The sequence below is a fragment of the Mus musculus genome, chromosome 15 (assembly GCF_000001635.26).
Source record: "Mus musculus strain C57BL/6J chromosome 15, GRCm38.p6 C57BL/6J".
NCBI classification, from domain to species: domain Eukaryota; kingdom Metazoa; phylum Chordata; class Mammalia; order Rodentia; family Muridae; genus Mus; species Mus musculus.
Window position 1 is genome coordinate 40,202,351 of NC_000081.6, and position 26,027 is coordinate 40,228,377.

The following is a 26,027-nucleotide window of genomic DNA, read 5'->3' on the forward strand; positions in this document are numbered from 1 at the left end:
AGAAGCAGTTATTAATAGTCTCCCAACCAAAAAAAGCCCAGGACCAGATGGGTTTAATGCAGAGTCCTATCAGACCTTCAAAGAAGATCTAATTCCAGTTTTTCACAAACTATTCCACAAAATAGAAGCAGGATGTACTCTACCCAACTCATTCTATGAAGCCAGTTACTCTGAAAAGTAAACCACAGAAAGACCCAACAAAGATAGAGAACTTCAGACCAATTTCCCTGATGAATATCGATGCAAAAATACTCAATTAAATTCTCTCTAACCAAATCCAAGAACACATTAAAACAATCTTCCAACCTGACCAAGTATGTGCATGGATAGTTTAATATACGGAAATCCATCAACCTAATCCATTATATAAACAAACTCAAAGACAAAAACCACATGATTATCTGGTTAGATGCTGAGAAAACATTTGACAAAATTCAACACCCATTCATGATAAAAGTCTTGAAAAGATCAGGAATTCAAGGCCCATACCCAAACATGATAAAAGCAATCCACAGCAAACCAGTAGCCAAAATCAAAGTAAATGGTGAGATGCTGGAAGTAATCCCACTAAAATCAGGGACTAGACAAGGCTGCCTACTTTCTCCCTACCTTTTCAACATTGTACTTAAAGTCCTAGCCAGAACATTTGACAACAAAAGGAGATCAAGTGGATACAAATTGGAAAGTAAGAAGTCAAAATATCACTTTTTGCAGATGATATGATAGTATATAAAAGTGACCCTAAAAATTCCACCAGAGCACTCCTAAACCTGATAAACAGGTTCAATGAAGTATCTGGATATAAAATTAATCAAGTCAATGGCCTTTCTCTACACAAAGGATGAACAGGCTGAGAAAGAAATTAGGGAAAAAACAACCTTCTCAATAGTCACTAATAATATAAATTACCTTGGCATGACTCTAACTAAGGGAGTGAAAGATCTGTATGATAAGAACTTCAAGTCTCTAAAGAAAGAATGTGAAGATGGAAAGATCTACCATGCTCATGGATTGGCAGGACCAATATAGTAAAAATGGCTATCTTGCCAAAGGCTATCTAAAGATTCAATGCAATCCCCATCAAAATTCCAACTCAATTTTTCAACGAATTAGAAAGAGCAATCTGCAAATTTATCTGGAATAACAAAAAACCTAGGATAGCAAAAACTCTTCTCAAGTATAAAAGAACCTCTGGTGGAATCTCCATGCCTGACCTAAAGCTGTACTACAGAGCAGTTGTGATAAAAACTGCATGGTACTGGTATAGCGAAAGACAAGTAGACCAAAGGAATAGAATTGAAGACCCAGAAATGAACCCATACACCTATGGTCACTTGATCTTTGACGAGGGAACTAAAACCATCCAGTGGAAAAAAGACAGCATTTTTAACAAATGGTGCTGGCACAACTGGCGGTTATCATGCAGGAGAATGCGAATTGATCTATTCCTATCTCCTTGTACCAAGGTCAAATCTAAGTGGATTAAGGAACTCCACATAAAACCAGAGATACTGAAACTTATAGAGGATAAAGTGGGGAAAGCCTCGAAGATATGGGCACAGGGGGAAAATTCCTGAATAGAACAGCAACGGCTTGTGCTGTAAGATAGAGAATGGGACAAATGGGACCTCATAAAATTGCAAAGCTTCTGTAAGGCAAAAGACACTGTCAATAAGACAAAAAGGCCACCAACAGATTGGGAAAGAATCTTTACCTATCCTAAATCAGATAGGGGACTAATATCCAATATATATAAAGAACTCAAGAAGGTGGACTCCAGAAAATCCAATAACCCCATTAAAAAATGGGGCTCAGAGCTAAACAAAGAATTCTCACCTGAGGAATACAGAATGGCTGAGAAGCACCTGAAAAAATGTCCAGCATCCTTACTCATCAGGGAAAGGCAAATCAAAACAACCCTGAGATTCTACCTTACACCAGTCAGAATGTCTAAGATCAAAAATTCAGGTGATAGCAGATGGTGGCGACAATGTGGAGATAGAGGAACACTCCTCCATTGTTGGTGGGATTGCAAGCTCGTACAACCACTCTGAAAATCAGTCTGGCGTTTTCTCAAAAAATTGGACATAATACTATCGGAAGATCCCGCAATACCTCTCCTGGGCATATATCCAGAAGATGTTCCAACTGGGAAGAAGGACACATGCTCCACTATTTTCATAGCAGCCTTATGTATAATAGCCAGAAGCTGGAAAGAACCCAGATGCCCCTCAACAGAGGAATGGATACAGAAAATGTGGTACATTTACACAATGGAGTAGTATTCAGCTATTAAAAAGAATGAATTTATGAAATTCCTAGCCAAATGGATGGACCTGGAGGGCATCATCCTGAGTGAGGTAATTCAATCACAAAAGAACTCCCATGATATGTACTCACTGATAAGTAGATATTAGCCCAGAAACTTAGAATACCCAAGATATAAGATATAATTTGCAAAACATATGAAACTCAAGAAGAATGAAGACCAAATTGTGGATACTTTGCCCCTTCTTAGAACTGGGCACAAAACCCTCATGGGCCCTTCTGCTCGACTCGAGCCCCGGGCTTCCTTGCCAGCAGAGTCTTGCCCAACACCCGCAAGGGCCCACACGGGACTCCCCACGGGATCCTAAGACCTCTGGTGAGTGGAACACAGCGCCTGCCCCAATCCAATCGCGCGGAACTTGAGACTGCAGTACATAGGGAAGCAGGCTACCCGGGCCTGATCTGGGGCACAAGTCCCTTCCGCTCGACTCGAGCCCCGGGCTTCCTTGCCAGCAGAGTCTTGCCCAACACCCGCAAGGGCCCACACGGGACTCCCCACGGGACCCTAAGACCTCTGGTGAGTGGAACACAGCGCCTGCCCCAATCCAATCGCGTGGAACTTGAGACTGCAGTACATAGGGAAGCAGGCTACCCGGGCTTGATCTGGGGCACAAACCCCTTCCACTCCACTCGAGCCCCGGGCTACCTTGCCAGCTGAGTCGCCTGACACCCGCAAGGGCCCACACAGGATTCCACACGTGATCCTAAGACCTCTAGTGAGTGGAACACAACTTCTGCCAGGAGTCTGGTTCGAACACCAGATATCTGGGTACCTGCCTTGCAAGAAGAGAGCTTGCCTGCAGAGAATACTCTGCCCACTGAAACTAAGGAGAGTGCTACCCTCCAGGTCTGCTCATAGAGGCTAACAGAGTCACCTGAAGAACAAGCTCTTAACAGTGACAACTAAAACAGCTAGCTTCAGAGATTAGCAGATGGCAAAAGGCAAACGTAAGAATCCTACTAACAGAAATCAAGACCACTCACCATCATCAGAATGCAGCACTCCCACCCCACCTAGTCCTGGGCACCCCAACACAACCGAAAATCTAGACCCAGATTTAAAAACATTTTTCATGATGATGATGGAGGACATCAAGAAGGACTTTCATAAGTCACTTAAAGAATTACAGGAGAGCACTGCTAAAGAGTTACAGGCCCTTAAAGAAAAGCAGGAAAACACAGCCAAACAGGTAGAAATCATTAAAGAAAAACAGGAAAACACATCCAAACAGGTGATGGAAATGAACAAAACCATACTAGAACTAAAAGGGGAAGTAGACACAATAAAGAAAACCCAAAGCGAGGCAACGCTGGAGATAGAAACCCTAGGAAAGAGATCTGGAACCATAGATGCGAGCATCAGCAACAGAATACAAGAAATGGAAGAGAGAATCTCAGGTCCAGAAGATTCCATAGAGAACATCGACACAACAGTCAAAGAAAATACAAAATGCAAAAGGATCCTAACTCAAAACATCCAGGTAATGCAGGACACAATGAGAAGACCAAACCTACGGATAATAGGAATTGATGAGAATGAAGATTTTCAACTTAAAGGGCCAGCTAATATCTTCAACAAAATAATAGAAGAAAACTTCCCAAACATAAAAAAAGAGATGCCCATGATCATACAAGAAGCCTACAGAACTCCAAATAGACTGGACCAGAAAAGAAATTCCTCCCGACACATAATAATCAGAACAACAAATGCACTAAATAAAGAGAGAATATTAAAAGCAGTAAGGGAGAAAGGTCAAGTAACATATAAAGGAAGGCCTATCAGAATTACACCAGACTTTTCACCAGAGACTATGAAAGCCAGAAGAGCCTGGACAGATGTTATACAGACACTAAGAGAACACAAATGCCAGCCCAGGCTACTATACCCGGCCAAACTTTCAATTACCATAGATGGAGAAACCAAAGTATTCCACGACAAAACCAAATTCACACAATATCTTTCCACGAATCCAGCCCTTCAAAGGATAATAACAGAAAAGAAGCAATACAAGGACGGAAATCACGCCCTAGAACAACTAAGAAAGTAATCATTCAACAAACCAAAAGGAAGACAGCCACAAGAACAGAATGCCAACTCTAACAACAAAAATAAAAGGAAGCAACAATTACTTTTCCTTAATATCTCTTAATATCAATGGACTCAATTCCCCAATAAAAAGACATAGACTAACAGACTGGCTACACAAACAGGACCCAACATTCTGCTGCTTACAGGAAACCCATCTCAGGGAAAAAGACAGACACTACCTCAGAGTGAAAGGCTGGAAAACAATTTTCCAAGCAAATGGACTGAAGAAACAAGCTGGAGTAGCCATTTTAATATCGGATAAAATCGACTTCCAACCCAAAGTTATCAAAAAAGACAAGGAGGGACACTTCATACTCATCAAAGGTAAAATCCTCCAAGAGGAACTCTCAATTCTGAATATCTACGCACCAAATGCAAGGGCAGCCACATTCATTAGAGACACTTTAGTAAAGCTCAAAGCATACATTGCACCTCACACAATAATAGTGGGAGACTTCAACACACCACTTTCTTCAAAGGACAGATCGTGGAAACAGAAACTAAACAGGGACACAGTGAAACTAACAGAAGTTATGAAACAAATGGACCTGACAGATATCTACAGAATATTTTATCCTAAAACAAAAGGATATACCTTCTTCTCAGCACCTCACGGGACCTTCTCCAAAATTGACCATATAATTGGTCACAAAACAGGCCTCAATAGATACAAAAATATTGAAATTGTCCCATGTATCCTATCAGACCACCATGGCCTAAGACTGATCTTCAATAACAACATAAATAATGGAAAGCCAACATTCACGTGGAAACTGAATAACACTCTTCTCAATGATACCTTGGTCAAGGAAGGAATAAAGAAAGAAATTAAAGACTTTTTAGAGTTTAATGAAAATGAAGCCACAACGTACCCAAACTTATGGGACACAATGAAAGCATTCCTAAGAGGGAAACTCATAGCTCTGAGTGCCTCCAAGAAGAAACGGGAGACAGCACATACTAGCAGCTTGACAACACATCTAAAAGCCCTAGAAAAAAAGGAAGCAAATTCACCCAAGAGGAGTAGACGGCAGGAAATAATCAAACTCAGGGGTTAAATCAACCAAGTGGAAACAAGAAGAACTATTCAAAGAATTAACCAAACGAGGAGTTGGTTCTTTGAGAAAATCAACAAGATAGATAAACCCTTAGCTAGACTCACTAAAGGGCACAGGGACAAAATCCTAATTAACAAAATCAGAAATGAAAAGGGAGACATAACAACAGATCCTGAAGAAATCCAAAACACCATCAGATCCTTCTACAAAAGGCTATACTCAACAAAACTGGAAAACCTGGATGAAATGGACAAATTTCTAGACAGATACCAGGTACCAAAGTTGAATTAGGATCAAGTTGACCATCTAAACAGTCCCATATCACCTAAAGAAATAGAAGCAGTTATTAATAGTCTCCCAACCAAAAAAAGCCCAGGACCAGATGGGTTTAGTGCAGAGTTCTATCAGACCTTCAAAGAAGATCTAATTCCAATTCTGCACAAACTATTTCACAAAATAGAAGTAGAAGGTACTCTACCCAACTCATTTTATGAAGCCACTATTACTCTGATACCTAAACCACAGAAAGATCCAACAAAGATAGAGAACTTCAGACCAATTTCTCTTATGAATATCGATGCAAAAATCCTCAATAAAATTCTCGCTAACCGAATCCAAGAACACATTAAAGCAATCATCCATCCTGACCAAGTAAGTTTTATTCCAGGGATGCAGGGATGGTTTAATATACGAAAATCCATCAATGTAATCCATTATATAAACAAACTCAAAGACAAAAACCACATGATTATTTCGTTAGATGCAGAAAAAGCATTTGACAAGATCCAACACCCATTCATGATAAAAGTTTTGGAAAGATCAGGAATTCAAGGCCCATACCTAAACATGATAAAAGCAATCTACAGCAAACCAGTAGCCAACATCAAAGTAAATGGAGAGAAGCTGGAAGCAACCCCACTAAAATCAGGGACTAGACAAGGCTGCCTACTTTCTCCCTACCTTTTCAACATAGTACTTGAAGTATTAGCCAGAGCAATTCGACAACAAAAGGAGATTAAGGGGATACAAATTGGAAAAGAGGAAGTCAAAATATCACTTTTTGCAGATGATATGATAGTATATATAAGTGACCCTAAAAATTCTACCAGAGAACTCCTAAACCTGATAAACAGCTTCGGTGAAGTAGCTGGATATAAAATAAACTCAAACAAGTCAATGGCCTTTCTCTATACAAAGAATAAACAGGCTGAGAAAGAAATTAGGGAAACAACACCCTTCTCAATAGTCACAAATAATATAAAATATCTTGGCGGGACTCTAACTAAGGAAGTGAAAGATCTGTATGATAAAAACTTCAAATCTCTGAAGAAAGAAATTAAGGAAGATCTCAGAAGATGGAAAGATCTCCCATGCTCATGGATTGGCAGGATCAACATTGTAAAAATGGCTATCTTGCCAAAAGTAATCTACAGATTCAATGCAATCCCCATCAAAATTCCAACTCAATTCTTCAACGAATTGGAAGGAGCAATTTGCAAATTTGTCTGGAATAACAAAAAACCTAGGATAGCAAAAAGTCTTCTCAAGGATAAAAGAACTTCTGGCGGAATCACCATGCCAGACCTAAAGCTTTACTACAGAGCAATTGTGATAAAAACTGCATGGTACTGGTATAGAGACAGACAAGTAGACCAATGGAATAGAATTGAAGACCCAGAAATGAACCCACACACCTATGGTTACTTGATCTTCGACAAGGGAGCTAAAACCATCCAGTGGAAGAAAGACAGCATTTTCAACAATTGGTGCTGGCACAACTGGTTGTTATCATGTAGAAGAATGTGAATCGATCCATACTTATCTCCTTGTACTAAGGTCAAATCTAAGTGGATCAAGGAACTTCACATAAAACCAGAGACACTGAAACTTATAGAGGAGAAAGTGGGGAAAAGCCTTGAAGATATGGGCACAGGGGAAAAATTCCTGAACAGAACAGCAATGGCTTGTGCTGTAAGATCGAGAATTGACAAATGGGACCTAATGAAACTCCAAAGTTTCTGCAAGGCAAAAGACACCGTCAATAAGACAAAAAGACCACCAACAGATTGGGAAAGGATCTTTACCTATCCTAAATCAGATAGGGGACTAATATCCAACATATATAAAGAACTCAAGAAGGTGGACTTCAGAAAATCAAATAACCCCATTAAAAAATGGGGCTCAGAACTGAACAAAGAATTCTCACCTGAGGAATACCGAATGGCAGAGAAGCACTTGAAAAAATGTTCAACATCCTTAATCATCAGGGAAATGCAAATCAAAACAACCCTGAGATTCCACCTCACACCAGTCAGAATGGCTAAGATCAAAAATTCAGGTGACAGCAGATGCTGGCGTGGATGTGGAGAAAGAGGAACACTCCTCCATTGTTGGTGGGAGTGCAGGCTTGTACAACCACTCTGGAAATCAGTCTGGCGGTTCCTCAGAAAACTGGACATAGTACTACCGGAGGATCCAGCAATACCTCTCCTGGGCATATATCCAGAAGATGCCCCAACAGGTAAGAAGGACACATGCTCTACTATGTTCATAGCAGCCTTATTTATAATAGCCAGAAGCTGGAAAGAACCTAGATGCCCCTCAACAGAGGAATGGATACAGAAAATGTGGTACATCTACACAATGGAGTACTACTCAGCTATTAAAAAGAATGAATTTATGAAGTTCCTAGCCAAATGGATGGACCTGGAGGGCATCATCCTGAGTGAGGTAACACATTCACAAAGAAACTCACACAATATGTATTCACTGATAAGTGGATATTAGCCCCAAACCTAGGATACACAAGATATAAGATATAATTTGTTAAACACATGAAACTCAAGAAGAATGAAGACTGAAGTGTGGACACTATGCCCCTCCTTAGATTTGGGAACAAAACACCCATGGAAGGAGTTACAGAGCCAAAGTTTGGAGCTGAGATGAAAGGATGGACCATGTAGAGACTGCCATATCCAGGGATCCACCCCATAATCAGCATCCAAACGCTGACACCATTGCATACACTAGCAAGATTTTATTGAAAGGACCTAGATGTAGCTGTCTCTTGTGAGACTATGCCGGGGCCTAGCAAACACAGAAGTGGATGCTCACAGTCAGCTAATGGATGGATCATAGGGCTCCCAATGGAGGAGCTAGAGAAAGTAGCCAAGGAGCTAAAGGGATCTGCAACCCTATAGGTGGAACAACATTATGAACTAACCAGTACCCCGGAGCTCTTGACTCTAGCTGCATATATATCAAAAGATGGCCTAGTCGGCCATCACTGGAAAGAGAGGCCCATTGGACTTGCAAACTTTATATGCCCCAGTACAGGGGAACACCAGGGCCAAAAAGGGGGAGTGGGTGGGCAGGGGAGTGGGGGTGGGTGGATATGGGGGACTTTTGGTATAGCATTGGAAATGTAAATGAGTTAAATACCAAATAAAAAATGGAAAAAAAAAACCCTCATGGAAGGAGTTACAGAGACAAAGTTTGGAGCTGAGATGAAAGGATGGATCATGTAGAGACTGCCATACCCAGGGATCCATCCCATAATCAGTCTCCATACGCTGACACCATTGCATACACTAGCCAGATTTTGATGAAAGGACCCAGATATAGCTGTCTCTTGTGAGACTATGCTGGGGCCTAGCAAACACAGAGTGGATGCTCACAGCCAGCTATTGGATGGATCATAGGGCCCCTAATGGAGGAGCTAGAGAACGTATCCAAGGAGCTGGGGGGATCTGCAACCCTTTCGGTTGAAATATGAACTAACCAGTACCCCCCCTCCCCTCCCAGAGCTCATGTCTCTAGCTGCATATGTATCAGAAGATGGCCTAGTCAGCCATCAGTCGAAAGAGAGGCCCATTGGTCGTGCAAACTTTATAGGCCTCAGTACTGGGGAAAGCCAGGGCCAAGAAGTGGGATTGGGTGGGTGGGGGAATGGGTGTGGGGGACTTTTGGGATAGCATTGGAAATGTAAATGAAATAAATAAATAAATAATAAAATGAATGGATAAATTTGAATTCTTCTACATGCTAACCACCAGTTGTGCCATCACCGTTTGTTGAAAATGCTGTCCTTTTTATCACTGGATGGTTTTAGCTCCTTTGTCAAAGATCAAGTGACCATAGGTGTGTGGGTTCATTTCTGGGTCTTTGATTCTATTCCATTGATCTACTTGTCTCTCGCTGTACCAGCAACATGCAGGTTGTTTTTTTTTTTTTTTTTTTAATCACAGTTGCTCTGTGTTAACATCTGTCTTGATGTTAGGGATGGTGATTCCACCAGAGGTTAGTTTGTTGCTGAGAAGAGTTTTTGCTATCCTAGGTTTTTTATTATTCCAGATGAATTTGCAAATTTACCTTTCTAACTCTGTAAAAAATTGAGTTGGAATTTTGATGGGAATTGCATTGAATATGTAGATTGTTTTCGGCAAGATAGCCATTTTTACTATATTAATCCTGCCAATCCATGAGCATGGGAGATTTTTCCATCTTCTGAGATCTTCTTTGATTTCTTTCTTCAGAGACTTGAAGTTCTTATCATACAGATATTTCATTTGCTTAGTGAGAGTCACACCAAGGTATTTTATATTATTTGTGACTATTGTGAAGGGTGTTGTTTCCTTAATTTCTTTCTCAGCCTGTTTATCCTTTGTGTAGAGAAAGGCCACTGATTTGTTTGAGTTAATTTTATATCTGGCCACTTCACTGAAGCTGTTTATCGGGTTTAGGTGTTCTCTGGTGGAATTTTTGGGGTCACTTATGTATACTATCATATCATCTGCAAATAGTGATATTTTGACTTCTTCCTTTCCAATTTCTATCCCTTTGATCCCCTTTTGTTGTCTAATTGCTCTGTCTAGGACTTCAAGCACCATATTGAATATGTAGTGAGAGAGTGGGCAGCCTTGTCTAGTCCCTGATTTTAGTGGGATTGCTTCAAGTTCGACTCCATTTAGTTTGATGTTGGCTACTGGTTTGCTGTATATTTCTTTTACTATGTTTAGGTATGGGCTTTGAATTCCTGATCTTTCCAAGACTTTTTCCTGATTTTGTCAAATGCTTTCTCAGCATCTAATGAGATGATCATGTTGTTTTTTTCTTTGAGTTTGCTTGTAGCGTTGATTACGTTGATAGAATTCTGTATATTGAACCATCCCTGCACCCTTGGAAGGAAGCCTACTTGATCATGATGGATGATTGTTTTGATGTTTTCTTGGTTTCAGTTTGTGGGAATTTTATTGAGTATTTTTGCATTGATACTCAAGGGAAATTGGTCTGAAGTTCTCCTTCTTTGTTAGGTCTTTGTGTGGCTTAGGTATAAGCACCATTGTGGCTTCATAGAATGAACTGAGTAGAGTACCTTCTCTTTCTATTTTGTGGAATAGTTTGAGGAGTATTGGAATTAGATCTTCTTTGAAGGTCTGATACAATTCTGCACTAAACCCATCTGGTCCTGGGATTTTTTTTGGTTGGGAGACTATTAGTGACTGTTTCCATTCCTTTAGTGGATACAGGACTGTTTAGATTGTTAATCTGATCCTGATTTAACTTTGGTACCTGGTATCTCTCTAGAAAATTATCTTTTTCTTATGTTAGGAAAGTTTTCTTCTATAATTTTGTTGAAACTATTGGCCCTTTAAGTTGAGAATCTTCATTCTCATCTATACATATTACCCTTAGGTTTGTTCTTCTCATTGTGTCCTGGATTTCCTGGATGTTTTGAGTTAGGATCTTTTTGCATTTTGCACGTTTTTTGATTGTTGTGTCCATGTTTTCTATGGAATCTTTTGCACCTGAGATTCTCTCTTCCATCTCTTGTATTCTGTTGGTGATGTTTGCATCTATGGCTCCTGATTTCTTTCCTAGGATTTCTATCTCCAGAGTTGTCTCCCTTTGTGATTTCTTTATTGTTTCTATTTCTATTTTTAGATCCTGGATGATTTTGTTCAATTCCTTCACCTGTTTGATTTTGTTTTCCTATAATTCTTTAAGGGATATTTGTGTTTCCTTTTTAAGAGCTTTTACCTGTTTAGCTGTGTTCTTCTGTAATTCTTTAAGGGATTTTTGAGTTTCCTCTTTAAAGGCTTCTACCTGTTTAGCTGTGTTCTCCTGTATTTATTTAAAAGAGTTTTTAATGTCCTTCTTAAAATCCTCTACCAGCATCATGAGATATGGTTTTAAATCAGAATCTTGCTTTCCTGATGTGGTGGGGTATCGAGGACTTGCTGTGGTGGGAGTACTGGGTTCTCATGATGTCAAGTAGTCTTGGTTTCTGTTGATAAGATTCTTGCATTTGCCTTTCACCATCTGGTAATCTTTGGTGTTAGATGTTCTTGCTGTCTCTGGCTGGAGCTTGTTTCTCCTATGAGTCTGTAAGCCAGTGTCAGCACTCCTGGGAGACTAGCGTTCTCTGGCAAGACCAGTGCACAGAGGGCTGTGGAACAGGCCCACCTCCTGATTGCAGATGTAGGCCCATAGAACCCTGTCCCAGCTGCTCTGCTGCTTCTGCAGCCTGTATGGTCCTGAGTGGACCCACCTTAGAGAGTCACGAGAGAGAAAATCTACATCTTTTCTTTATGTATTTCCTTCATCCAGCGATAGATTTAATTTCTTTGTAATTTCTCATCATAATAAACAATGTTGTAATAAACATGGCTGTGAATAAAATGCATTGGGTACCCAATGGAGGAGCTAGAGAAAGTACCCAAGGAGCTAAAGAGATCTGCAACCCTATAGGTGGAACAACATTATGAACTAACCAGTACCCCAGAGCTCTTGACTCTAGCTGCATATGTATCAAAAGATGGCCTAGTTGGCCAACACTGGAAAGAGAGGCCCATTGGACTTGCAAACTTTATATGCCCCAGTACAGGGGAATGCCAGGGCCAAAAAGTGGGAGTGAGTGGGTAGGGGAGTGGGGGGGGTGTATTGGGGACTTTTGGGATAGCATTGGAAATGTAAATGAGGAAAATACCCAATAAAAAAATTAATTCTAAAAAAAAATGCATTGAGTAATTATCCAAGGATCTGCAACTGTGTCTATGAGTAAATATATAAGGATTCTTTTCAGTGAGGACTTGCCTTTGTTTTGTGTTAACAGCATACCTCAGAGTGGATCACTTCTAATGATAAGAAATTTGTCACATCATTCCAGAGGCTGACAAGTCCAAGATCAAGAAGCCTGCTCTTGGAACATGTCTTTCCCATGCCACAACATGGCAGAGGGTATTGTAGAGAGGGAGAGGGAGAGAGAGAGAGAGAGAGAGAGAGAGAAAGAGAGAGAGAGAGAGAGACAGACAGACAGACAGACAGACACAGAGAGAGGAGAGGGCCAAATTATGATTTTATAAAGCTCCTACTCACAAGACAACTAATCCATTTCTGCAATAGTAAGTAACTGATTCCTTCGCCCCTCCTCCCATCAAGTGACCTCTCCGTAGGCATCACCTCCAAACACTGTTGCATTAGCGACGTGTTTCCATCACACAAATCTTGAAGGACACAGGCTGCTGTAGTAGAGTCCCTTTCAAGAGTAATAGAGATAGGTATCAGAGGATACATGCTTTTAGCAGATCTTGTTAAATTGGTCTTCAAAGTACTTCTACCCATTTCTGTATCTAATATTCACCCAGGAGAGTGCATTTTTCTCCCACATTCAGGCCATGTGTGATGAGTATTTTCATTTGCTAGTGAAACTGAACCTAATTTCAAAATTGTAATCATTTGAGTTTCCTTGGATCATTGATTCACTGCCCTGTTAGATTCTATTAATTACTTTCCAGTAGTTTATCTTGTTAAATGTCTTCTTTCTGTAGCTTGTTACTTTTCTTTGATGTTCACTTAGGATATTCTTTGAAATACCTGATGTTTGGCATTTTTTTAAATGAATGGAATCTATTATATGTATGACATAGAGGTCTAATATTTTTTTCATCTGAAAATTACTGATAGTCTTTGGATTTTATTTAATTTGATATTATGATTAAAAAGGGAATCAGAGTGTGTTGGCTAAGAATGCAGATCCAAGGGACAGACTGCCTGTGTTAAAATATGAGATATTTTAATATATTTGATATATTAATATATATGATATATTTATATTGCTACATCTGGCAATGGTGTGAGAAGAGAACTGTTTCTTCAAATCAACAGCCTGGAAATCTGAGTCACGAGAAGTCAGACCATGTTGGTTGTAAGATGGTTGCTATTAATGAAGTCTCATTCACACAAACTTTGTTACTTTAGGTAAATCACTCGTTCATAAGAGAAAGAGAATAATAATAATATTATTTTTTGTTTCTCAGCTGGTCAAGTATAAAGTAATTAATATGTATAATCATTTAAACTATTCCTAGACTCTAGTAAAACTACATGTGTCATATGAATTTTATCCAGAATAAAAACAGTTAGTTGTAAATTTAAGTTATATGTTATTTTGGGTATTTGGCAAGAGGAATGGAGGATACACTACTCAGAACAATAAAATGACAGCCAGCTAAGTCTTAATTATATTCTTTATGCATCTCTGGGACAAGAACTACAAACAGCCCATTTCTCTTTCTCTGTGCTTGTTTATAGGTAAACATCACCATGGATCTGCAGAAGGAATAGCTGGGCGAACTGCTTGTGTATACATTCATTCATAGCACTCTACTATTCTCTGTTAGTATTTTCTCAGAAATGAAGATTGCTTTAATATCGGCACAAACAAACCCAGGGGGATCAATCAGCTGCAAAATTATTATGCAAAGCATCCCTGAGCCAAATATAAATGACTTCGGATTATCTGATGTTGTGTATTTTCTGCATCACTAACCCCACCATCAATGTGAATATTCATCAGATAGGTGTGCTATGTAACTGAACGCCTGCTTCACCATCAGGGAGTCAAAAAAGTAAAAAGTTTGACATTATTTTGGAATAGCCTTTTCTTTACTAATTCTACTCTGCTTGGTAGTTGAGTTGGTAACATTTAAAAAATTTTAGTGTTTTAAAAATGGAATATTTTGTATTGAATTTTACTGCTACCTCAGTTTGGGAAGGCAAATACAGTATTATAGTTTATTGATCAGATTTCTGTCTATCCATTTATCTACTCATCAGCCACACTAGAGATATTTAGTGAGATACTGCTCAGAATCTGTAGGGAATCAAAGATACTTGTTCCCCAAAGTGGAGGAAATGACAATAACCATCCTTTGAAAAATGCGTAGATTCTAACACAAGAGTTTCTGTCTCCAAATTAAAGCAATAATATCCAACAAGATTCTCCCAGAAAATATGTGACTTTCATTAGTGTCAATGGATAATCGAATACAGTAAATCCTCAATGAAAGTTAGTTTTCATTTTGCAACCTTGGATCTCAATGAATTAAGGATAGGATTTAACTTAGAGAAAAAGGTAATCCTGATAGGATGGGAAGCATACGCACGGCACGGCCCTGGTGAGTACTAGGTCTTCAGCTGTGGCCATGATTTGCCTTTGGGCTTTGTGAACGCACACACACCCCCTCATCACAGCTAACCATCACTGGGTGCTTGCTGTTGGGCTCACTTTCTATGTGTACTGTTTTTGACTTGTATTGATTCCTTTGCTACATCTGGCAATGGTGTGAGAAGAGAACTGTTTCTTCAAATCAACAGCCTGGAAATCTGAGTCACGAGAAGTCAGACCATGTTGGTTGTAAGATGGTTGCTATTAATGAAGTCTCATTCACACACTGAGCCCTGACTCCAGAGTTTGATCTTAGGCAGCCCGTGCTTTCAGAAGATACTGGAATGAACTGGAATGATGACAGGTTTTTTTTTTTTTTTTTTTTTTTTTTTGTGCTCACTGAACATCTCATGAGTCTGGAATTTATCTCTTGATTCTAAGACCCTTTCTGTGAGATATAAGTCTCTGGCATGCAGAATGGAGATGTCAGGTTTATACCTCTCAGGACAAAGAGGTAGGTTTGCTCAAATGGAACAAACTTTCCTTGACCTGTAAGTGGTGAAAATTTATTTCCTTACTTTCCTCCTTCCCCCTTCTCCTCTTCCTCCCCCTCTTCTTCCTCCTTTTCCTCCTCTTCCTCTTCACTTTCTTTCCCCTCATCCCTCTCCTCCCCCTCCCCCTCCCCCTTCTCCCCCTCCCCCTCCCCCTTCTCCCCCTCCCCCTCCCCCTCCCCCTTCCCCTCCCCCTGCCCCTCCTCCTCCTCCTCCTCCTCCTCCTCCTCCTCCTCCTCCTCCTCCTCCTCCTCCTCCTCCTTCTTCTTCTTCTTCTTCTTCTTCTTCTTCTTCTTCTTCTTCTTCCTCATTGAAGTGGGCTGGAGAGCAGTTGCTGCTATGGCAGAGGACCTGGCTTCCATTCTACATGGTGGCTCACAGCCTTCTCTAACTGTTGATCCAGTGCCTCTTTCTGACTTCCACCAAGCACAAGCACACATGATCTACATCTGTGCATGCAGTAAAAAAAAACATACATACAAATAAAATAAATGAATCTGAATTTAAAAATTATTTTATTTTTATTATTTCATTTTTGCTGGCTTTTGTGTGTTTCTGTGTGTAGGTATGCAGACATTAGTGTGGGTTCCCCTAGAAGCTAGAGGCATCAGATGCCCTATGGAGCTGGGATTACAGGCAGTTGTATGTAAGCTGACCAACCAAACTTTGATATTTCGTAAGATCTGTATGTACTCTTATCTGGTGAGATTTCTCACCATCCCAAGAGCTATTGTGTTAGACTATACATGTCCTGGAAGCAATATTGTTTGGTTATAGTGTATAGCAAGATGGACATCATCTTGGCTCTGGATGAGTATATTGATTTTTTTGTCATTATTATATTCAAATTTATCTTACTTTGGATAATCAAAAGATTAGTTGAGACACTATTTAGACTTTAATATTCACCATGAAGTTTGTTAATGTTATTTGTTACTAGTTTACATGTATCATTAATGAAATCTTATTTGCCCCAAACACTTTGTACCATATTCTGTAGGTATAGCAGGGTCTGACTTGAGATCTATTAAATTTTCTCACACATAATTGAATAATAATCACCAGCATCATTTTCAGTTCTGACTATATCACTGAGTAGAGGCCAGTGAGACGTGGGTAAGAAAAGTGTGCGCCACGGGAGTCCTGCCTCATAATACCTCACCAGTGACCTGGACCTTGCCTGCTGACTAGATGCTGACACCCAGAGTGACTCTGGAAACTATGAATGCAAGATAACTCTGTTATCTTGAAATCACAGACTGAGTGGAGCCCAGCCACCATCTGTGGCAACACTTTAGCCAATTGGACTTCATTTGGCAGATAAGATTTTATAGTGTTGAATTATTAGGCTTTTTAAGTTGATCTGCTTTTTGGAAGCTTCAGGATACCAAACAGGCTCCATCCTTTCCTTGCTATGTAAGTCTTCCGTGTGCATATGTGTAGGTCAGGGTCATGTTATAAAGGAAGTTAAACAATTGTCCAAAGAAGATCAGAAGTAAATAAAGGGTATTAAAATGGGGGAGATTGGGAGAGAAATGTGGACTCCTGTTTGAAGCACATAAGGAGGACATCCCCAGATTCCTCTATGCATTTAGCAAACACACAGACTTGTGCAGCCTTAGAGACTTAGAATCCAGAACCTGCTTCTGAGAATGAAGAAGGTATCTTCCAATCAAGGGGGATGCCTGGGAGACAGGCGTTAGTCCTCCCGGAGGATTAGTAGCTCCATTATAATTGAAATGCCACCATTTTTTCAGCATGTTGGGGCCCTGTGATTCAGCCATTTTCATTGTACTCTTTTTCCTTGTGTCAATTTCTGTTCTACAATGATAAAATATTTGAAATTCTGGTATTGAATTTCATCACCTCATGAGACTTTCGCATTTAGAGACATGGCTCTTTTTGCTCTGCCAAAGTTTCAGCTTCTAACATTCAGATGCAGAGATTTAGAACCAGTGGCAATCTGGACAGATGTCAGCGGGTGAGGGCTTTCCGCAGCCAGCTCTCATAAAGCACATGTCCACACCGCACTGCCGCTCCTAATCCACAAAGGAAGCACAGATCTGACCGCGATCATCGCCGGACTCATGTCCAAAGGCACATATTTTATTCAAATAACTGCACAGTGCTCTGTGGGAAATACTATTTTCATTATGTTTGCAAACATGTTAGCATTCATTAAAATGTACACTGCCTTCAAGAAAGATTCATGGTGAGCACTTCCCATTGAAGGACACATTTGTGAACAGTTTTGGGGAGGCAGACGTTTATAACACTGAAGGTTTGAAGTGTGTAATATTTTATGCTGTTTTCTCACTGGAGAGCTTCAGAGTGAAGGAGTGTGGGCTGCTTTGCATTTCTATGCTGGTCTCAGAGGGCCAGGACTTCCACAGGCTTTGAAGTGTATCCGTGTATCCTTGTGTGAGTGCTTTTGCATAGCTTGTCTGTCAACTTGTCATATAAAGAAAGGGACCTGAGCTCCTGCTCAGGTGGGTTCCAGAAAGTGAGTTTTCCCTTTCTCTGCTGGAGCCTTGGAGTAAGGAGTAAACACTTGTGGGCTTTCTTCATGAAAAACAGTCTGCTACTGATGCTAACTCATTAAGCAAACATTTTAGAACGACACAGTCGTAAGCCATAGACTTTGAGATCTAAGAGAAACCTTGTTTGTTCCCATCCATCCTACAATGCTATCGACATCTTTTTTTTCTGTTCTCAGCACGCTATCTCTTTCATAATCTTGGAGGCCATCCTTTTTGCTCTTTATCATTTCTCTTATACTCTTCTCTGCCTGTGTTTAGGTCTTCGTGTCACTCCATCTGTGGGGAAAATGCTTTGTCCTTTCTCCTCACAATGCATTTTTGGTGCCTTCTACATATTACTCTGATCACAACAGTCATGATTCTGAAAACCAAAGAGTGCTTAAGAATCAAACACAATTTGTATATAGACTTACATATGTCTCTAAAGTTCTTTATAGTAAAAGAGTATTTTAGCTTTAGAGAGACGACTAGAGCAGAGACCTTTCCAGATACATGAGCATGCATATAAAGACATAACTTAATAAACTGTGGCTAACATTTAACTACACTTTACTTTCTAAAGCGAATGTGATGTTCATAGCCATGGGTGCCAAAGACAAGCACACACTGTAATGTAGCTGGGGCACTCCCCAAAGTTCCCTGTGTTAGGGGTTTGATTCTCAGCTTGGTGCCTTTGAAAAGTGGGTCTATTGGAAGGTTTCTGGGCACTGAGGGTAGGTTCTTAGGTGATTGTGGGAAGTGTTCTCTTCTTTCTCTTTTCATTACTCATCACCATGAAGTGAGCAACTCACTCAGCTCTATACTCCCTGCCCTGATGAGCTGCTTTGCCATAGGCCTAAAAGTATTAGGGGTCAGAGGCCATGGACTGAAATCTTCCAAACTGTGAGTCAATATAGACTTATCCACTTTTCAACTAGTCTTATGTGTTTTGTTATAATTATGGAAAACACACAGATGGAGCCCCCACCACATCTCTATTTCATTGTTGTGCCAAGTGAGCAAAGGACTGGAAGTCTAATGCTTTCAAAATGACTGAGGTTGAAGGTGAGTTGGGCCATCAATGGCCTTAAAAATTTAAGTTCAAAGAGATGAGTTAGTTATCATCCTATATTCAAGCATAATAATGTATTTATTTGTAGTAACTATGCAAGGTGACAACTGCATCTTTTACTCAAGGAAAACTCTGAAAACTAAAGCCACACAACTATATTATGAATTCACACTTGTAAATAACATTTAGGGACCACACCTATTTTAGGAGACAGTCTGATGGTAAACAGAAGAAAACTTTGGGCTTAGGAAACTGTTTCTAGGAAGAAGCTAGGATTCATGGATGAAGTAAATTCCTTAAGGAATACCTTGTTATGCTTGCTCATCCTGAATGCTTTTATTTTATTTCTCGGTATCCTGAAGGATTGTAAATGGACTGAAAACTCGTGTGCTTCTTTAGCAGTTATTGGTCAAAAATTATAGTCAGGGTACTGAGAAAGTCAGCCAGGTCCTCCCACCCCCATCTTTAAAAGGGATTACGAATCTGACTTAAATAAGTTCTTGGGAGGCATAAGGGGTGTGATCGATGGAAAACAAAGACCACACATGCAATAGGAGCTCTTCTTAGGGCCATCTTTAGTAGCCATTCATCAACTGCATATCATTGATTACATCTCTGTTTCCTCCTGTTCCAGTAAGCCTAGAGCCAGACACAGGGTGGCTGCATCTCCTCAAGATTGGCTTTCCTCTTCAGAGATTTAAGATAGTCTGGTTATCTCTTCTCTATGTATCACAACACAACTCCTCTCCTTCCTCAGTACGTATGGATGTCATGAAACTTAGTCCTATAGTGGCATCTAGTACATTGGGATGGATATAGATCCAACCCAGTCATTATTTTGGTTGGAATTTATTCAAACACAAGTATGAGTTAGTGACTTCCAGTGATCAGACGTGTAATATTCTGGCCCAACCAGAAGTTGGTTCCAATAGCAGAATAGAGAAGTAGGAACACAGATTATAGTAGATACAATGTTTCTATTATACAATGTGTATCTACTTTAGTACATAGCATTGTAGTGGGACCTGATCAAAGTAGCTCTCTGGCTTTGTTTCTCACTTATGTAGAAGGTAACTTAAGAAGAAGCCCAGAGCAGCCAGGTAAAGTTTCCCAAGTCAATCAGTGAGATAACCTGTACACTAGGACTGACTTTCAGTGTCTGCTCAGAGTCTTTCTTTCCCTGCTTTCTTCCCTTCGTCCCCTCCTTTGTCTCTTGGAAGCTGATGTCTTTTGAAGGCTGATGAACAAAGATCCCAGTTCACAAAATATGATCACCTCGATGTTTCTGTCCACAGATATTCATGGTCCTGCTCTTCAACCTCCTGCTTTCTGTCTTATGCTGATTGCAAATATCTAAAAGCTCTCTGCCAGGAGTATTTTATTCATTGCAAAATATTATAGTAATTTTATACCCAATTAATGATAAAATTATAGATAACCATGGCTCATCAGATATTTATTGAGCACATGACAGACATTGTGCTGGTTGCTATGGATACAACAGTGGACAATATATAGTATCTGTCACAAAGGAGAAGCTCACAATCCAGTGGAAAAATAGATTTATAAACAAATAATTATAATTACATCTCAAATAACTGTTATAATTTAGAATGTAGCATAATATTAATAGTTGGGATATAATTGCAAATATCTATATTTATCAATATGTTTTTTACTACTTACTCCTATAGAAACAAATGTATTATTTATTCACCAATTTTTTCTCCCCTCTACTCCTCTACCATGTTACAAAATTGTAATTATATTTATTCAAATTATATATAAGATATCTATAGAATACCTAAAGGGGCACTCAGAAGACAAAAGGACTATCTTATAGCTACCCAAAGATGGGCAAAGAAACATTTTGCTATTGATTTTTTTGGTTAGAGTTTGCATATTTTCATTTTTAAGAGGGGCAGTTCTATTATGTTAGCTAGAAGCAGGTATTTGCCTTTAAAAAAAGATTTATTTTACTTTAATTCTGTGTTTATGTGTGTGTCTGTGTGCATGTGCATTCAGGTATCTGCAGTGTCCACACGAGGGCATCAGAGTCCTTGGAATTTGGAGCAGTTTCAAGCTGCCCAATGTAGGTGCTTGGAACTGAAGTGGGGTCCTCTGCCAGAGTTAAAGTAGTATGTGCTTGTAGCTGTTGAGCTAGCTTCCCCTCTGCTCCATGCCATTGCTTTTGTTTAGAAGACATATAAGCTTAAAGAAATGTAAACGAGCAGAAGGCTTTAAAGAATGGGGACGTGAGCATGTGGTGGCAAATGTGCTAAGTTGGTTGCAGCACATTTCTGAGCATTTTCTTAATTACATGTTTTCTATTTAGAAAAATGTAAGACGAGGAAAGTAGACGAAGCAGTCACAGTCCTGTTTGGAAGTTTTCTGAGGCTGCATACTCAGGATCATGGTGGCTAGAACACAGACTCACTGTGGGTATGGCAACGGCTACCAATCTCCTTTTACGGTGTCAGCAGATACTCGCAGGCTGAGATCAGGCTCCTTTACAGATTACCTATGCATGCTATCAAGGTTGCAGGCAGCCCACATGTGCAGCTTGTCTTCACCGAACTCTGGAGGTTTACTTTCTGATCATACGCTCTACTGAGCCCCAGGGAGCCCTGGACAACACTTATCAGCCGCATGTGGGTAGCATAAGGTCCAATTTTTAATCACGAATCTGCTCTCCCTGTCGGTCCCCAGTCTGTTTCTTGCAGAGTTACTTCCTTGTCCAGGTGAAGAACTCCACAGTCATGCCGTTCACGTTTCATGGTTTCAGTCTCAGCCCTTCAGCCTAACGAGTTCTTTTTTTTTTTTTAAATATGTGATTTTCAGCACCTGTGTGGTTTTTACTATTTTTTGACTTTCATGTTCTCTGCCAACTGGTGAGCTTGTGATCTGTATTTTCATCCACACCACAAGCTGATGACTGATTAACATGGTTTTAGTAACTCACATAACTGTCGTTATCAATTCATTCAATGATAGGCAACTTCTTTCTCTTTCTCACAAAGGCTAATGGGAGAATCTACCATGAGTTTGATCATGGTCAGATAAGCTATATATATATATATATATATATCTTCATAGCTTACTAATTCTGTGACATTAAAATAATGTAACCTTAACAGAGCAGGAAATCAACCCTGTGTCCTAGTGACTCATTTAATAATCGGTTGTTTAATATTTTACCATTTATAGGTACATTTTGAACTACAGTGAGCATCTGATTTCCTAGTAGATGGCTCTATGGTATAGATTCCTATTTTCTGCTCTGTATTCAGAAATGAAAATGCTTGGTCTTGAAAAATGATTCGGTTAGTAAAATTCTTGGTCATTAGGACCCATGTTTGAATCCCCAGGGCTTACATAAAAGCCTGACTCAGTCCTTTATATCTATAGTTCCAGCCTTGGGGAAAGGCACAAACAGGTGGGTTCCTGGAACTTCCTGGCTAGCCAGCCCAGCTAATCAGGGAGCACTAGGTTCAGGGAGTGAGTACCTCAAGAGTCAAGATGGAAAATGATGGATGGACACATCCATCTCTAGCCTCTGATGTCCACAGGAATGGGCATATGTGTGCTGCACAGACACCACACACTACATAGGCACACATATATACACCATACATAGACATTCATATATACACTACATATATGCGTACATATGCACACAATACGCATGCACTCATGAAATAAAATTAAAGTGCTATCTATGTTCCTGACTTAAACAGTAGAAATCTTACTTAGGAATGTTTATCACTCACTAGGTGATAGCACTCACCTTTAATCCCAGCACCGGGGTGGCAGAGGCAGGAGCATCTCTGAATTCAAGGCCAGCCTGGTTCACAGAGTAAGTTCTAGAACAGCCAAGGCTACAGAGAGAAATTCTGTCATGTGCGTGCGTGCGCGCGCGCGCGCGCACACACACACACACACACACACACACACACACACAGAGAGAGAGAGACACACACACACACACACACACACACACACACACACACAGAGAGAGAGAGAGAGAGAGAGAGAGAGAGATTTATATCTGCTAGTACCTTCTTTCCATTCATTCAGCACCCGCATCTCTGGGGTGCTGCTTGTTTATAACACATACTTTTAGAATTTTAGAACATCTCTTGCTGATTTTCTTTCACTCTCCCTGGTCTCATATTTCTTGTTTTACAGAGAAGATGAAAGTAAGTTTGGAATTGAGAAATTTGCGTTACTCTATAGACCATCAGGTTAATCCTCCAACACTGAGAAGAGTATTCCCTTTTGTGTTATATTTTTTCTGCAATGTAATATTTGTTCAGTGTTTATATAGAAATTACATGAGATGCATGAAATGATATATTTTCTTCTATTGATGTTTTTTTCTTAACAGAATATGTTCTTTGGATTTAAATCCATCTGATAGATTTATAATATGGACTTGTCTGGTACCATAACATTTATACTTCTTGAGCAATGCAACAAAAATATAAAAATGGCTTACATAAAACTGAGAATTTCGAATTAGAAAGAACAATCTGCAAATTCATCTGGAATAACAAAAAACCTAGGATAGCAAAAACTCTTCTCAAGGATAAAAGAACCTCTGGTGGAATCACCATGCCTGACCTAAAGCTTTACTACAGAGCAATTGTGATAAAAAACGGCATGGTACTGGTATAACAACAGAAAAGTAGAACAAAGGAATAGAATTGAAGACCCAGAAATGAACCCACATACCTATGGTCACTTGATCTTTGACAAGGGAGCAAAAACCATTCAGTGGAAAAAAGACAGCATTTTCAACAAATGGTGCTGGCACAACTGGCGGTTATCATGTAGAAGAATGCGAATCGTTCCATTCCTATCTCCTTGTACTAAGGTCAAATCTAAGTGGATCAAGGAACTCCACATAAAACCAGACACATAGGGACTGAAACTTATAGAGGAGAAAGTGTAGAAAAGCCTCGAAGATATTGGCACAGGGGAAAAATTCCTGAATAGAACAGCAATGGCTTGTGCTGTAAGATCAAGAATTGACAAATGGGACCTCATGAAACTGCAAAGCTTCTGTAAGGCAAAAGACACTGTCAATAAGACAAAAAGGCCACCAACAGATTGGGAAAGGATCTTTACCTATCCTAAATCAGATAGAGGACTAATATCCAATATATATATATAAAGAACTCATGAAGGTGGACTCCAGAAAATCAAATAACCCCATTAAAAATGGGTCTCAGAGCTAAACAAAGAATTCTCACCTGAGGAATACCGAATGGTTGAGAAGCCCCTGAAAAAATGTTCAGCATCCTTAATCATCAGGGAAATGGAAATCAAAACAACTCTGAGATTCCACCTCACACCAGTCAGAATGTCTAAGATCAAAAATTCAGGTGACAGCAGATGCTGGCGTGGATGTGGAGAAAGAGGAACACTCCTCCACTGTTGGTGGGATTGCAAGCTTGCACTCTGCACTCTGGAAATCAGTCTGGCGGTTTCTCAGAAAATTGGACATGGTACTACCGGAGGATCCTGCAATACCTCTCCTGGGCATATATCCAGAAGATGTTCCAACTAGTAAGAAAGAAACATGCTCCACTATGTTCATAGCAGCCTTATTTATAATAGCCAGAAGCTGTAAAGAGCCCAGATGCCCCTCAACAGAGGAATGGATACAGAAAATGTGGTACATTTACACAATGGAGTACTACTCAGCTATTAAAAAGAATGAATTTATGAAATTTCTAGGCAAATGGTTGGACCTGGAGGGCATTATCCTGAGTGAGGTAACCCAATCATAAAAGAACTCAAATGATATATACTCACTGATAAGTGGATATTAGCCCAGAAATTTAGAATACCCAAGATATAAGTTACAATTTGCAAAACACATGAAACTCAAGAAGAACGAAGACCAAAGTGTGGACACTTTGCCCCTTCTTAGAATTGGGAACAAAACTCTCATGGACAGAGTTACAGAGACAAAGTTTGGAGCTGAGACAAAAGGATAGACCCTCTAGAGACTGCCATATCCAGGGATCCATCCCATAATCAGCCTCCAAACACTGACACCATTGCATACACTAGCAAGATTTTGCTGATAGGACCCTGATATAGCTGTCTCTTGTGAGACTATGCCGGGGCATAGCAAACACAGAAGTGGATGCTCACAGTCAGCTATTGGATGGATCACAGGGATCCCAATGGAGGATCTAGAGAAAATACCCAAGGAGCTAAAGGGATCTGCAACCCTATAGGTGGAACAACATTATGAACTAACCAGTACCCTGGAGCTCTTGACTCTAGCTGCATATGTATCAAAAGATGGCCTAGCCAGCCATCACTGGAAAGGGAGGCCCATTGGTCTTGCAAACTTTATATGCCCCAGTACAGGGGAACGCCAGGGCCAAAAAGTGGGAGTGGGTGGGTAGGGGAGTGGGGGGGAGGGTATGGGGGACTTTTGGGATAGCATTGGAAATGTAAATGAGGAAAATACCTAATTAAAAAAAAGTAATATAAAAAATAAATACAGATAAAAATGAAAAAGAAACTGAGAAATTTATTATTCTGAAAGCAAAAATGCCTACTATCACTGAAAAGCTATTGAAAAGGAAAAACAGTTTTAGAGCATTAAATAATAAATACATTATATTAATTGCTCCTTAAAATTAATGTTTCAAGAATAGAATAAAGTTGGTTTCTTTCTACATCTATTGCCCTCCCTGTTTGGGCTCCTGTATCTAGGTTTTTTTGCCTGAAGAAGGGAGCATCGTATTGTTTTCTGACTGGTGTAGTGAAGAACAGTTGTATTATTTGTTAAATCTTATAAATTCCAGGGAACTGGAATTTCATTGTGACTTTTAAGTTAGAATGACCTTAGGGTCTGGATTCTTAGTAAGCAGTCCAGGTGGTTGTATTATCGAAATTTCCTGAATAAATAATGTGAGAAGAAAGGGCTTCTTCTGGCT